The 14,500-nt window shown below is 45.5% G+C and overlaps 1 pseudogene; it reads left to right on the plus strand.

Annotated features, from left to right (window-relative positions):
- Nucleotides 1–11,877: 11,877 nt before the first annotated feature.
- Nucleotides 11,878–12,045, plus strand: LOC130345223 (U2 spliceosomal RNA; annotated as a pseudogene).
- Nucleotides 12,046–14,500: the final 2,455 nt, after the last annotated feature.

A 14,500-nucleotide genomic window follows, 5' to 3' on the forward strand; every position in this document is an offset into this window, starting at 1 on the left:
GATAAGAGGTGCAGGAGGGTGTTATGGGGGTGAAGAGAGGTGCAGGGGGGTGTTATGGGGGTGGTGAGAGATGCAGGGGGCATTATAATAGTGATGAGGAGAGGTGCGGGGGTTATAGTAGTGATGAGGAGAGGTGCGGGGGTTATAGTAGTGATGAGGAGAGGTGTGTGGGGGGGTTATAGTAGTGATGAGGAGAGGTGTGTGGGGGGGTTATAGTAGTGATGAGGAGAGGTGCGGGGGGGTTTATAGTAGTGATGAGGAGAGGTGCGGGGGGGTTATAGTAGTGATGAGGAGAGGTGTGGGGGGGTTATAGTAGTGATGAGGAGAGGTGTGGGGGGTTATAGTAATGATGAGGAGAGGTGCGGGGGTGGTTATAGTAGTGTTGAGGAGAGGTTTGGCAGGGGTTATGGGGGTGATGAGGAATGATGAGGACACAGAGGATAAGAGGTATTATATTTAGTGGGTATAGTGTGTGGCAGGATTATATTTAGTGGGTACAGTGTATAGCAGTATTATATTCAGGGTACAGTGTGTGGCAGGATTATATTTAGTGGGTACAGTGTATAGCAGTATTATACTCAGGTTACAGTGTATAGCATTATTATATTCAGGGTACGGTGTGTGGCAGGATTATATTTAGTGGGCACAGTGTGTAGCAGTATTATATTCAGGGTACAGTGTATAGTATTATTATATTCAGGGTACAGTGTATAGCAGTATTATATTCAGGGTACAGTGTGTGGCAGTATTATATTTAGTGGGTACAATGTGTGGCAGTATTATATTCGGAGTACAGTGTGTGGCAGTATTATATTCAGGTTACAGTGTGTAGCAGGATTATATTTAGTGGGTACAGTGTACAGCAGTATTGTATTCAGGGTACAGTGTCTGGCAATATTATATTTAGGGTACAGTGTGGGGCAGTATTTTATTTAGGGTACAGTGTGTGACAGTGTTTTATTTAGGGTACTGTGTGGGGCAGTATTATATTTAGTGGGTACAGTGAATAGCAGTATTATATTTAGTGGGTACAGTGTATGGCAGTATGCTATTCATGGTACAGTGTGTGGAAGTATTATATTCAGGGTACAGTGTGTGGCAGGATTATATTCAGGGTACAGTGTGTGGCAGTATTATATTTAGTGGGTACAGTGTATAGCAGTATTATATTCAGGGTACAGTGTGGGGCAGTATTTTATTTAGGTTACACTTTCTGGCAAGGTTATAATGATTACTGTCTTCATGCAGAGGATGAGGATCTGCTGACAGTGAGGAGCCAATGATGTCTGGATGTCAGACTCTGCAGAGAAGATGGAGCTGGGGGAAGACCTGGTCTCTGGACGAGATGAAGAAGAAAAGAAGACGTCACTCAGGTCACTGACATCATTGTATGTTCTTATGACTGTCCCATCAGAGCTGTAGTCACTTGTAAGTTCTGCAGTGATGATGGGTAAAACTGTGTCCAATCTGTGTCTCTTCAGCTGTTACAAAACTACAACTCCCATTGCCTGAGGCTCTCCAGACATGATGGGAGTTTTAGCTTTCCAACAGCTGGAGAACCACTTCAACCGAGGTGATCGGTGGGGGTCTCAGGCCTTGAGTTGTGTAAGGGGCCCCGAAATTTCTGATGGCAGCCCTGCCAGTGCACATATGACAGGGAAACCAGTCTTGCCCAGTCACTAAACTGCTACTTACATCTGCCCATGGGGACTTCCTGGCTGAGGTGCGTGCAGTGAGTGACGTCATCGCAAGCACCTGGACGCTGACGTCCAGCGCAGAGCGTGCGATGATGTCACTTATAGCACGCACCTCTGCCAGGAAGTCCCCATGGGCAAATGTAAGTAGTGCAGGCCAGGTAAGAGTGTGTGGGTGAGTGAGAGTGTGTGTGTGTTTGTTTGTTGGGGTTATGCTACGCTACCTTATGTGGGGAATCTATGCTACCTAATGTGGGGAATATATGCTATGCTACCTAATGTGGGGAATCTATGCTACCTAATGTGGGGAATATATGCTATGCTACCTAATGTGGGGAATATATGCTACCTAATGTGGGGAATATATGCTATGCTACCTAATGTGGGGAATCTTTGCTACACTACCTAATGTGGGGAATATATGCTACGCTACCTAATGTGGGGAATCTATGCCATGCTACCTAATGTGGGGAATATATGCTATGCTACGCTACCTAATGTGGGGCTACGCTACCTAATGTAGGGAATCTATGCTACGCTACCTAATGTGGGGAATATATGCTGCGCTACCTAATGTGGGGAATACATGCTACGCTACCTAATGTGGGGAAATTATGCTACGTTACCTAATGTGGGGAAACTATGCAATGCTACCTAATGTGGGGAATATATGCTACATAATGTGGGGAAACTATGCTACCTAATGTGGGGAATCTATGCTACCTAATGTGGGGGAACTGCTGCCTATCTAATGCAAATTAATGTGAGTTGCAGTGCAATTTTATGGCATATTACTTTTTTTTTGGGGGGGGGGGGGGCCCAGGCACATTCTTTGCACAGGGGCCCTCTGTTGTCTGTGTCCGCCCCTGATGGAGATATTACAAGCACTGTAGATATGAGCTGAGGCAGCAGGGTAGTCTCAGATATAGGCAGTCTGTTGTATGTTATAGTGCCTCAGTAGTATGGATATATTGCAAGCACTGTAGATATGAGCTGAGGCAGCAGGGTAGTCTCAGATATAGGCAGTCTGTTGTATGTTATAGTGCCTCAGTAGGATGGAGATATTGCAAGCACTTTGGATATGAGCTGAGGCAGCAGGGTAGTGTGATAGCGTGGGGGATGTAGGGAAGGGGGAGTGTAGCTGTGCGGTGATTGAAGGGTGTTTGTTAACCCTTGCTATTCGTGACACCAGGGTGAGGGCTCCTCAGTAATGCTTGTCCTACCACCACCCTTCCCAAGAGCGATAGGGCGGTAGATAATAATAGATTGTCCACAACCGGAGAGTTTTCTGAAACAGGATTAACTTTTACTGAAGATTTTCTGCAAGCTTCATGTGTTGTTATACAGTTAATATTCGTATTATTGTAGATGCAATTTACATAGTTTATTCTGTGACTTATGTATCATGTATTTTTCTATGGGTAGGTATTTGCTGCCACCTTCTGGCCTATTTTGGTAATGCTCTTGTTTCTCCTGTGAGCATTATTCATCATTTCCTTGTATGTAAACTCCTCACCTTCTGGCCTTTTTATGTAATGCTCTTGTTCCTCCTGTGAGCATGATTCATCATTTCCTTGTATGTAAACTCCTCCCCTTCTGGCCTTTTTTGGTAATCCTCTTGTTCCTCCTGTGAGCATGATTCATCATTTCCTTGTATGTAAACTCCTCCCCTGCTCTTCCTGTACTTCCGGTGTCATGGCTGCTTGCATCTGCCACATGTAAGAGGGACTCGTACTCCACATGATAAGCTAAGGAAAGCATCATCTTTTGACCGCATAATACTGAAATCCATTCATTCTGCTGTATTCCTGTTGTGTGATGTTCAGAATAAACCAGCTTTTGGATGAAACCAGTATTGGTGAGTTCAGCTATCTGAGGAGGATTGTCCGCAGTGACCGTATCTTCTTATACAGGCCAGGCACATAGGTCTCACAAGGGTTAGATCACTATCACAACAATCCGAGTCAGATTACTTCAAGAACAGTCTCTATGCATACAACTGCTTTCCTTGGAGATTGACAAAGGTTGGGACTTTAGCAATTTAGAGTCTCTAAGTATTGTGCGCTCTTCTATTCGATTTAGAGAATTTCGTTGCGGTCCAGTAGTCACGCTAGCTTTAGCGGGGAGTAGTTTGGAACTCACGGTTTAGTTCAGCTGAGGCCGGTAGGTTTTCAGGCCTAGCGTGTCTTTGCAAGTTGCGCAGATCCGTCCTGCTATTCAGGCAACCACGAGAGCAGCAACCCAAGAAAGCGATAATTGACTACAGCTCCCTTATATGGGCAGGGGCTGGATTAGAGCTAATTGGTCCAATACTTGTGTCCATCACCATTACAAAGAATTATGGGCAACATGTGACCCAAGGACCTCCAAAGGTCCTCCAACATACCAAAGAGGATATTAACATAGTCACATGACCAAAGGTCCTGCAACGCCAAACAAGGTAAGTATATTATACATTATATTAAATATATATTATTACTAAATATATACATATATCAACATTATAGAATTAGAGTAGAGGAGAGGCGACTAGGGGCTGTCCCACCTGAGGGACCCTACCTGAGCGTAGTTACTCTGACTTTGGGGACCACCACACTAGGTACGGTATGCAATACGGTACCGGGACACCACAATAACACTACTCCCCTTTCCTACATATAGTACTATATAAATAACACAACTCTCCTCTCCTACATACAGTCCCATGTAAATACCACTACTCCACTCTCCTACATATAGTCCTATATAAATAACACAACCTCCTCCACTATACAGTCCCATGTAAATAACACTACTGCCTTCTCTAACATACAGTCCTAGATAAATAACACCACCCCCTCCACTATACAGTCCCATGTAAATAACACCGCCCTCTCTCTGCAACATGCAGTCCCATGTAAATAACACTTCCCTCTCTTCAACATACAGTCTCATGTAAATTAGACTACTCCCCTTTCTCTAACAAACAGTCCCATGTAAATAACACCAACTCCTCTCTAACACACAGTCCCATGTAAATAATATCACTGCCTCCTAACACACTTACCACTTGCTTCCTGTACGCTGTAATGCTATATAATAGTGCAGCCCAGGAGGCATCCCCTTCCCGATAAAGGCCCTACCCCTAATATGATGCCATTCCAGGAGCTATGGGCCTAATGGTGGTAGGTGATCTTCCTCCTAAACTGCTCCATATAACTGCGGCCTCTTCCCCTGCACAGTGCACTGGCTGTACTACCCGACTGTGCAGGGGAAGACAAGGAAGAGCAGACACAGTCCAGTCCAGCAGCCAAAAGATTCGGGCACAGGGTTGGTCCTGCACGTGAATTGCTAAAGGGAACGGCGTTCCTGCTGTGATAAAAGTGCAGGGACGCCGTTCCTATGAGTACCTGCAGGACTCAAGCCCTGGCATTCTTTCTGTGACATCCGTTATGTTCATTGAAAGCAACGGGCACATTGTTTGCCTGTGTCCTGCAGAAGGTGCCAGTCACTGACAGAATGCAATGGGATGCCTGCTAGGGTTGCCACCTTTCTTGCAAAAAAAATAAATACCGTCCGTGTTAATTTGCATAATTATATGATGTATGTGTGACATCACAGGAAGTGATAGAAGATATAAAATTCATATGCAGAGGATTGAGATGGCACAGGGACCCTTCCTGTTTGGCAGCTCGGGCCATGGCCGCCAGGGCTGGTGCAAGGATTTTTGTCACCCTAAACAAAACCTCATTTTGCCGCCCCTTTGTCTCTGGCCCTTTGCCTGTCTCTCCCTTATTTGCACCGCCCCCATTTTTACTGATTGTTAGACTATGTTCACACGTTAGGTTTTCTATGCAGAATTGCACAGGAATATACCGTACGGAAATTCTGGCATCCGCAGAAAGAATAGACATGTCTGTTCTTTCTGCGTATTCTGCTCAGAAATACATTGCCGTGTATGAGACAGCGAATTTCTGAGCAATCTTAACGCTAGCATATTCTGACACCGCTCCACTATCTTCAGGTTATCCGCACATAAATTTTCTGTGTGGACATTCGACCATGTGAACATAGCTTTACAATCAAAACTGAGTAGGAGTCGGCCTGTAAAAGTACATCCTGATGCGATTGGATGTATATTTACACCCTGTACTTGATGTGAACAATGGACCGGTGCTTGCATCATGTATGGCAGGTCCTGGCAGCCTGGGACCTGCCAGTAGTGGCAATCATCAACGATCGCTCTAATGTTTGTCATTAACCCCTCAGATGCTGTGATCAAAGCAGATTTCGGCAGGTGCGGCAATGCGGGCATTATATTCGAGGATCGAATCACCTGTGGCGATCTGGTGATCATTCAAAATGGTGGATGGAGGTCCTCTCACCTGCTTTCCCCGCTCTCCTAGGGTCCCGTTCATCAGAAAAAAGGCTTGTGCATGGAACTTGCTGGGTGTCCTATGGTTGCCTCGGCAACTGTACCACCCAGCATCAGTTGCCCCTCTCCGCACCGCATTATGCAGATCGTGCAGGAGAGCAGCTTTGGACACATAAAAAAAAAACCCATGTCATCCACGTTTTGCTAACACTATTTGTCACACACAAATAAAATAAATGAGTCAAACAAGTTAAAGAATGGTTTAAAAAGGGGAACTTTATTTATTATATATTACATAGTTAGTACGGTCGAAAAAAGACATATGTCCATCAAGTTCAACCAGGGAATTAAGGGGTAGGGGTGTGGCGCGATATTGGGGAAGGGATGAGATTTTATATTTCTTCATAAGCATTAATCTTATTTTGTTCCAGGAATGTATCTAATCCTGTTTTAAAGCTGTTAATTGTTCCTGCTGTGACCAGTTCCTGAGGTAGACCGTTCCATAAATTCACAGTCCTCACGGTAAAGAAGGCGTGTCGCCCCTTGAGACTAAACTTTTTTTTTCTCCAGACGGAGGGAGTGCCCCCTCGTCCTTTGGGGGGGTTTAACCTGGAACAGTTTTTCTCCATATTTTTTGTATGGGCCATTAATATACTTATATACGTTTATCATATCCCCCCTTAAACGTCTCTTCTCAAGACTAAACAATTGTAACTCCTTTAATCGCTCCTCATAGCTAAGATGTTCCATGCCCCATATTAGTTTAGTCGCGCGTCTCTGCACCCTTTCCAACTCCGCAGTGTCCCTTTTATGGACAGGTGACCAAAACTGAACAGCATATTCCAGGTGAGGCCGTACCAATGCATTATAAAGGGGGAGTATTATGTCCCTGTCCCTTGAGTCCATGCCTCTTTTGATACATGACAATATCCTGCCGGCTTTGGAAGCAGCAGCCTGACATTGCATGCTATTCTGTAGTCTGTGATCTACAAGTACACCCAGATCCTTCTCTACCAGTGACTCTGCCAGTTTAATCCCCCCTAAGACATACGATGCATGCAGGTTATTAGTACCCAGATGCATAACTTTACATTTATCCACATTGAACCTCATTTGCCAAGTGGATGCCCAGACACTTAGTCTATCCAAGTCATCTTGTAACTTATGCACATCCTCTATAGACTGTACTGTGCTACAAAGCTTGGTGTCATCTGCAAAGATAGAAACAGAGCTGTTAATACCATCCTCTATATCATTGATAAATAAATTAAACAACAGCGGTCCCAGTACTGAACCTTGGGGTACACCACTAATAACCGGGGACCAATCAGAGTACGAATCATTGACCACCACTCTCTGGGTACGATCCATGAGCCAGTGTTCAATCCAGTTACAAACTAAAATTTCCAAACCCAAAGACCTTAACTTACCTGTCAGACGTCTATGAGGGACAGTATCAAATGCTTTAGCAAAATCCAGAAACACTATATCCACAGCCATTCCTCTGTCAAGGCTTCTACTCACCTCTTCATAAAAGCAAATTAGATTGGTTTGACAACTTCTATCCTTAGTAAACCCATGCTGGCTATCACTTATAATACAATTATCCCCTATGTATTCCTGTATGTAATCCCTTATAAGTCCTTCAAACAATTTACCCACAATGCACGTTAAACTTACCGGTCTATAGTTTCCTGGGGAAGACCTAGAGCCCTTTTTGAAGATTGGCACCACATTCGCCTTGCGCCAGTCCCTTGGCACAATACCAGACACCAGAGAATCTCTAAATATCATGAACAGGGGTACAGATATTACTGAACTTACCTCTCTAAGAACTCTTGGGTGTAGTCCATCCGGTCCTGGGGATTTGCTTACATTTATATCACTTAACTTACCTTGTACCATCTCTACATTAAGCCAGTTCAGTACATTACATGATGTGTTACCAGCACTGACCTGGCCAATGTCAGCTCCTTCTTCCATAGTATATACAGAACTAAAGAACCCATTCAGTAGCTCCGCTTTCTCTTTATCGCCTGTGACAACCTCCCCATTATCATTATTAAGGGGTCCTACATGCTCTGTCCTTGGTTTTTTTGCATTTATATACCGTATATACTCGAGTATAGGCCGAGTTTTTCAGCACGATTTTTCGTGCTGAAAACACCCCCCTCGGCTTATACTCGAGTGAACTCCCCCACCCGCAGTGGTCTTCAACCTGCGGACCTCCAGAGGTTTCAAAACTACAACTCCCAGCAAGCCCGGGCAGCCATCGGCTGTCCGGGCTTGCTGGGAGTTGTAGTTTTGAAACCTCCGGAGGTCCGCAGGTTGAAGACCACTGCGGCCTTCAACATCATCCAGCCCCCTCTCACCCCCTTTAGTTCTGAGTACTCACCTCCGCTCGGCGCTGGTTCGGTCCTGCAGGACTGTCCGGTGAGGAGGTGGTCCGGTGGGATACTGGTTCCGGGCTGCTATCTTCACCGGGGAGGCCTCTTCTAAGCGCTTCGGGCCCGGCCTCAGAATAGTCACGTTGCCGTGACAACGACGCATAGGTGCGTTCATTGCCAACGTACTTCTGCGTCATTGTCAAGGCAACGCCTCTATTCCGGGCCGGAAGCGCGGAGAAGAGGCGCCCCCGGTGAAGATAGCAGCCCGGAACCACTATCCCACCGGACCACCTCCTCACCGGACAGCCCTGCAGGACCGGACCAGCGCCGAGCGGAGGTGAGTACTCAGAACTAAAGGGGGGTGAGAGGGGGCTGGATGATGTTGAAGGCCGCAGTGGTCTTCAACCTGCGGACCTCCGGAGGTTTCAAAACTACAACTCCCAGCAAGCCCGGACAGCCGATGGCTGCCCGGGCTTGCTGGGAGTTGTAGTTTTGAAACCTCTGGAGGTCCGCAGGTTGAAGACCACTGAGGGCGAATGATGAGAAGAGGATGATGAAGGGGGGGTGTGGGGATGATGAAGGGGGGTGGGGATGATGAAGGGGGGGGGTGTGGGATGATAAGGGGATGATGAAGGGGGGATGTGCGGGATGATAAGGGGATGATGAAGGGGGGATGTGTGGGATGATAAGGGGATGATGAAGGGGGGATGTGCGGGATGATAAGGGGATGATGAAGGGGGGATGTGCGGGATGATAAGGGGATGATGAAGGGGGGATGTGTGGGATGATAAGGGGATGATGAAGGGGGGATGTGCGGGATGATAAGGGGATGATGAAGGGGGGATGTGCGGGATGATAAGGGGATGATGAAGGGGGGATGTGTGGGATGATGACAAGGGGATGATGAAGGGGGGATGTGTGGGATGATAAGGGGATGATGAAGGGGGGATGTGTGGGATGATAAGAGGATGATGAAGGGGGGATGTGTGGGATGATGACAAGGGGATGATGATGAGGATGTTAATGACGGGTCTGGATGATGACAGGGGGGGATGAGGTATTTCCCACCCTAGGCTTATACTCGAGTCAATAACTTTTCCTGGGATTTTGGGTTGAAATTAGGGGTCTCGGCTTATACTCGGGTCGGCTTATACTCGAGTATATACGGTATCTAAAAAAATATTTAGGATTAGTTTTGCTTTCTTTGGCCACCTGTCTCTCATTTTGAATTTTTGCTGTTTTTATTACATTTTTACAGATTTTATTAAGCTCCTTATACTGTTTAATGTTATCGCTGACCCATCAGATTTGTATTTTTTGAAGGCTATTTTTTTGTTGTTTATTGCATTTATATTACACAAACATTATATAGTTTATATTAAAATGTTTGTGTAGGGATTTTATGTAACCTCCATCACTCACAAAGGGGGAGATTTATCAAAACCTGTCCAGAAGAAGAGTGGTGCAGTTGCCCATAGCAACCAATCAGAGTGCTTCTTTCATTTTCCACAGGCCTCTTTAGAGGCCTGTGGAAAATGAAAGAAGCAATCTGATTGGTTGCTATGGGCAACTGCACCACTCTTCCTCTGGACAGGTTTTGATAAATCTCCCCCAAAGAGCGTACAGTAACTAACTCAGGACAGGAAAAACCTCCAGAGGGGAGGAAACCTGTAGGGAATCCATGGCTACTGTATTGCCCTTCCTCTGGGCATACTAAAGGAGGTTACCTCTAAAATTTGGGCAAATGTGTCTGTGTATGTGCGTGATTTGAGGGGCTGTGCCTTCATCCAAATTCTTGCTATAGGTCTGGAAAACTACGTCTTCATCCAACGTCTTGCTGTAGGTCCGGAAATGCTACTCCACATCCTGGAAATAGTGCATCTAAGATAGGAAAATAAAAGATAGATTATCTACATGTTTATTATAGAAAAGCACATTGAACTGCACTAAAGACCTTTTGGTCACAACAATGTGACACTTACCAGTCACAGTAGTGTATATGACTTTGCATTCTCGGTCCCTACAATGTCCAGCATCAGCCCCTCACTGATGAAGAATGAGCAGGAGCAGTGTTATATCTGCTCAGTGCTGCTCTCTGGTGGACAATGGCTATGACATCACATGTGTGACACGCTGTTACCTCCTGAGAGTTCTATTTCAGTAGTGCTGCTCTCTGATTGGCTGAAAATCAAAAAACATTCTAATATATTCTGTATGACTGTTATCTAAGGGATTTTGGGCAATTTTTTATTAAAATGGCGCTACTCCCAGTGGGTGCATTATACTTGTTTCTCCTAACCAGACACTCAGTATTTGTAATATAATTTGGTGGCCCCAACAGCCTGGGCCCATAGGTTTCTTACACAGATCAGTGCGGCTCCAGCAGGCTCATTGAGCAGCGCTGGCTGCCGGGACGTCTGACGAGTGACATCCCTGACGTTGTGGTCTGGAGCGAAGGCTGTCACTGTCACACACTGTCAAACATCCCGGCAGCCATTGATTTAAAGTGGTCGTGGCTCCTGCTGCCGGTTCAAAATCAGACACCATGGTCCTAGATTGACATGCATCACCACTTATCCCCTGTGGCTGTCCATCTGTTGCAAAAGTACAACTCCCAGCATGGAGTTGTAGCTTTGCAACAGCTGGACAGACGTCTGTCGAAAGGGGGGGGGGGGGGGACACCAAAAATAAAGCAATGTGGGCTTTGAAAAACACCACACAAGTCGTGTTTAATGTGGCCTAAGCCTAGGAACAGATGCAATTCTTGTTTTAGGTGTGTTTTCTTTTTGCAAAAAAAAAAAAACAACAAACTGCCCCCCCCCCCCTCATTTCTTTTCTCTGCCATCTTTTGTGGAATTTTTGCTAAAAACACTGGGGGGGGGGGGTAATTTATTAAAACCTGTTAAGAGGAGTAGTGGACCAGTTACCCATAGGAACCATTCAGATCGCTTCTTTCATTTTTAAAAAGTCCTCTGAAATGTGAAAGAAGTGATCTGATTGGTTGCTATGGGCAACTGGTCAACTTTACCTCTGCACAGGTTTTCATACATCTCCCCCAATGTGTATAATTATTATTATTATTTTCCCCCTGGCTTTTCTCAGATTCTTTCATCATGTGACTCAAGGATTTCTATTAAAAACATTGGGAAGAAAATCACCAAAACTTCATAAAGTAAAAACAACATACTCTCGACATCCCACAGAGTTGTTAGCCTAAAAAGAATGAAGAAATCCCCATTAGTGTCTGACATTTCATATTACCCTATTGGTTCAAACATAACGTGCCCGCAGCGAGCATGGTGTTTTTTTCTGTCAAACACGCCAAGTGTAATCCCAGCCGAAATTAGTGTTTTTCACAATAAGTTGGGACAGGCTGCAGGCTGTGCTATATATTTGCATACAGCATGTGTCGCATTTATGCGGCTGCGTTCTGATGGCATATATGGCTTTTGGCCTTTTGGCTAAGATCAAGTGTAGTATCTGTTCTTATCAGTGGTCTAGTCTCTGCCATTGATGTAGGATGGATGCTGCATGGAGGGGGCAGGTGCCCGGGGCATTCCGGGGCTGGTTCTGAGGAATCAGCTCGACGGCTGCTCTGAGGTGACCTGTTCGCTCCAGGTCTCACCATGAGGCTGAGGAGGTTGAAGGCCGAGGTACTTCTGTGCCTCGGGGAGTGGTGACCCTGAGGTGCCAAAACTCACTGGGTGTAATAGCTCACTGAGTGGAAGCACTGCACCACGCACTCTTCACCTTTGGCACTCACCCTTTGCATCCCGGCCTTCTGGCTAAAGAATAGACATATAAACAACCTTGGGGATGTCAGTCCCCTCAGGGAAAACCCTGAATGAAGACCCTCCGGTCTAAAACTTAACTTTTAATATTTTCAAATAATAATTAAAGGTGCTCATTTGCCATCAGGTAGCAGTGTGTGATTTTTAATTATTATTTGAAAATATTAAAAGTTAAGTTTTAGATCGGAGGGTCTTCATTCAGGGTTTTCCCTGAGGGGACTGACATCCCCAAGGTTGTTTATGTAGCTCTAGTAGCCCATAGATCCTCCTGGGGGTATTTTTGTTAGTTAAAGAATAGACATGTCTGTTTCTCCTGTGTATTCTGCTCAGAAATACATAGCCGTCTATGAGATGGCGAATTTCCGAGCAGTCCTATTGATGGAACGTTCTGCCACTGCTCCACTACCTGCAGAACATCCGCACATGCATTTTCTGTGTGGACATTCGGCAGTGTGAACATAGCCTTACAATCATCACCAAATAGTTACACCCTACAGACAGGCTGACTCAGCAAGCAGCAGCTCAGATAAAAGATTGCTGCTATTGGAGCCTGTGGGAGACTTTGCGAGAGAGGAACTGTCTGCGACTGCCATTCCGGGCATGCCTGTTAATCCCTTAAGGACAATGGATACAAATGTGTGTCCTGAAGCCATTGGACTTAACGCACCAGGATGTATATTTATATCCTGTACATGATGTGAGCACCGGACTGATGCTCGTATCATGCACCAGAGGCGGCTCTAGACTTTTTGAGGCCTTAGGCAAAAATAAATCTGAGGCCCCCCAAGCGCGATAAAAAAGAAGAAAAACAAAGTTTAAAAAATGTATAAAATAAGATTTCCCGCAGGGCTCCCCTACCGAGGTTGACGAGCAAAGAAAAAAAGAAAATGGGAAACACAAATACACACACACATACACACATTGGGGGGAATTTATCATTGTATATAGAGCTGTTTTGTGTCTATTTTTTTTGCGCAAAAATATGCGCAAGTGTTTTTATAGACTTCTTCATCGCCTTGTCTACAGTTAAGTTTACCATAGAGCATTTTCTACTGTACAATCAAATTGACTAACTGCTTTTTTTTTTTTTTTTTTTTGCGGAAATATACACCACCCCGGAAGACACCCACCAAAGTGTCTATTTTGGCACAGTAAGGACTACTACTCCCATCATGGACAGACTCTGTAGTCGTAGTCCAAGGTCTGAGGTGCAGATCACAGCAGGTCATTCTCCAGAGACTCGCTGCGATCCGTATTTATTAACTGTAAAAGCCGGCGGTACATGCGGCCACACTGCGCTGCCGCCGGCTCTTATAAACACTGTCATAATTCATAATCCACGCCGCCGGAACACGGGAGCTCTGATTGGTAAAAAGATATTAGCCAATCAGAGCTCCCGTCTCCCGGCGGGGATTATAAGAACTGTAAATAGGCGCAGGCGGACAGTGCAGTGTAGCCGCATGGGCCGGCGCCTTGTATAGTTAATAAATGCGGATCGCAGCAGGTCACTGGAGAATGATCTGCTGTGATCTGCCCCTCTGCCCTTGGACTACAACTCCCATCATGGGACAGAGTCTGTCCCATGATAGGAGTAGTTGTAGTACCGCAGTGCTGAAAGATGGCACTTGCACATCCCTCTTCTGCAGGACTTTGTAGGACTACTACTCCCATCATGGACAGACTCTGTCCATGATGGGAGTTGTAGTCCAGAGGCTGAGGTGCAGATCGCACCAGGTCATTCTGCAGAGACCCGCTGCGATCCGCATTTAAGTTAACAAGCCAGCAGTACATGCGGCTACATCGCGCTGCCACCGACTCTTGTACACACTGTCATGATTCATAATCCCCACCGCCGGGAGAGGGGAGCTCTGATTGGTCAATAGCTATTCACCAATCTGAGCTCCCATATTCCGTACAATACGGAAACTCAAAAAGAAGAAAGGGGGGCTCAAGCAGATATGTATCAATTAATGGCGGGGTGCTATCCGACATTAGAGATGCACGAATGAGAAACAATAAAAAAAGGCTAAATGCCACAATGGAAGCACACCCAAAAGTCAGAAAATTATGTGTAGAAAATTATCAATTTATTTATTAACACCATAAATCTGTAACAAACAAAGACACAATAAAAATATTTAAAAAGCTACAAAGAGCTGTACTACATCAGTAGGACCTGTAGGGATCGCTACTGGACATGGGTGAAACATCCAGGGGTTCCCCCTATGCTGACCGTACCAGGTGGCCTAGAATATACAGTGTATACACCAAAAA

The sequence above is a fragment of the Hyla sarda genome, chromosome 1 (assembly GCF_029499605.1).
Source record: "Hyla sarda isolate aHylSar1 chromosome 1, aHylSar1.hap1, whole genome shotgun sequence".
NCBI lineage: Eukaryota > Metazoa > Chordata > Amphibia > Anura > Hylidae > Hyla > Hyla sarda.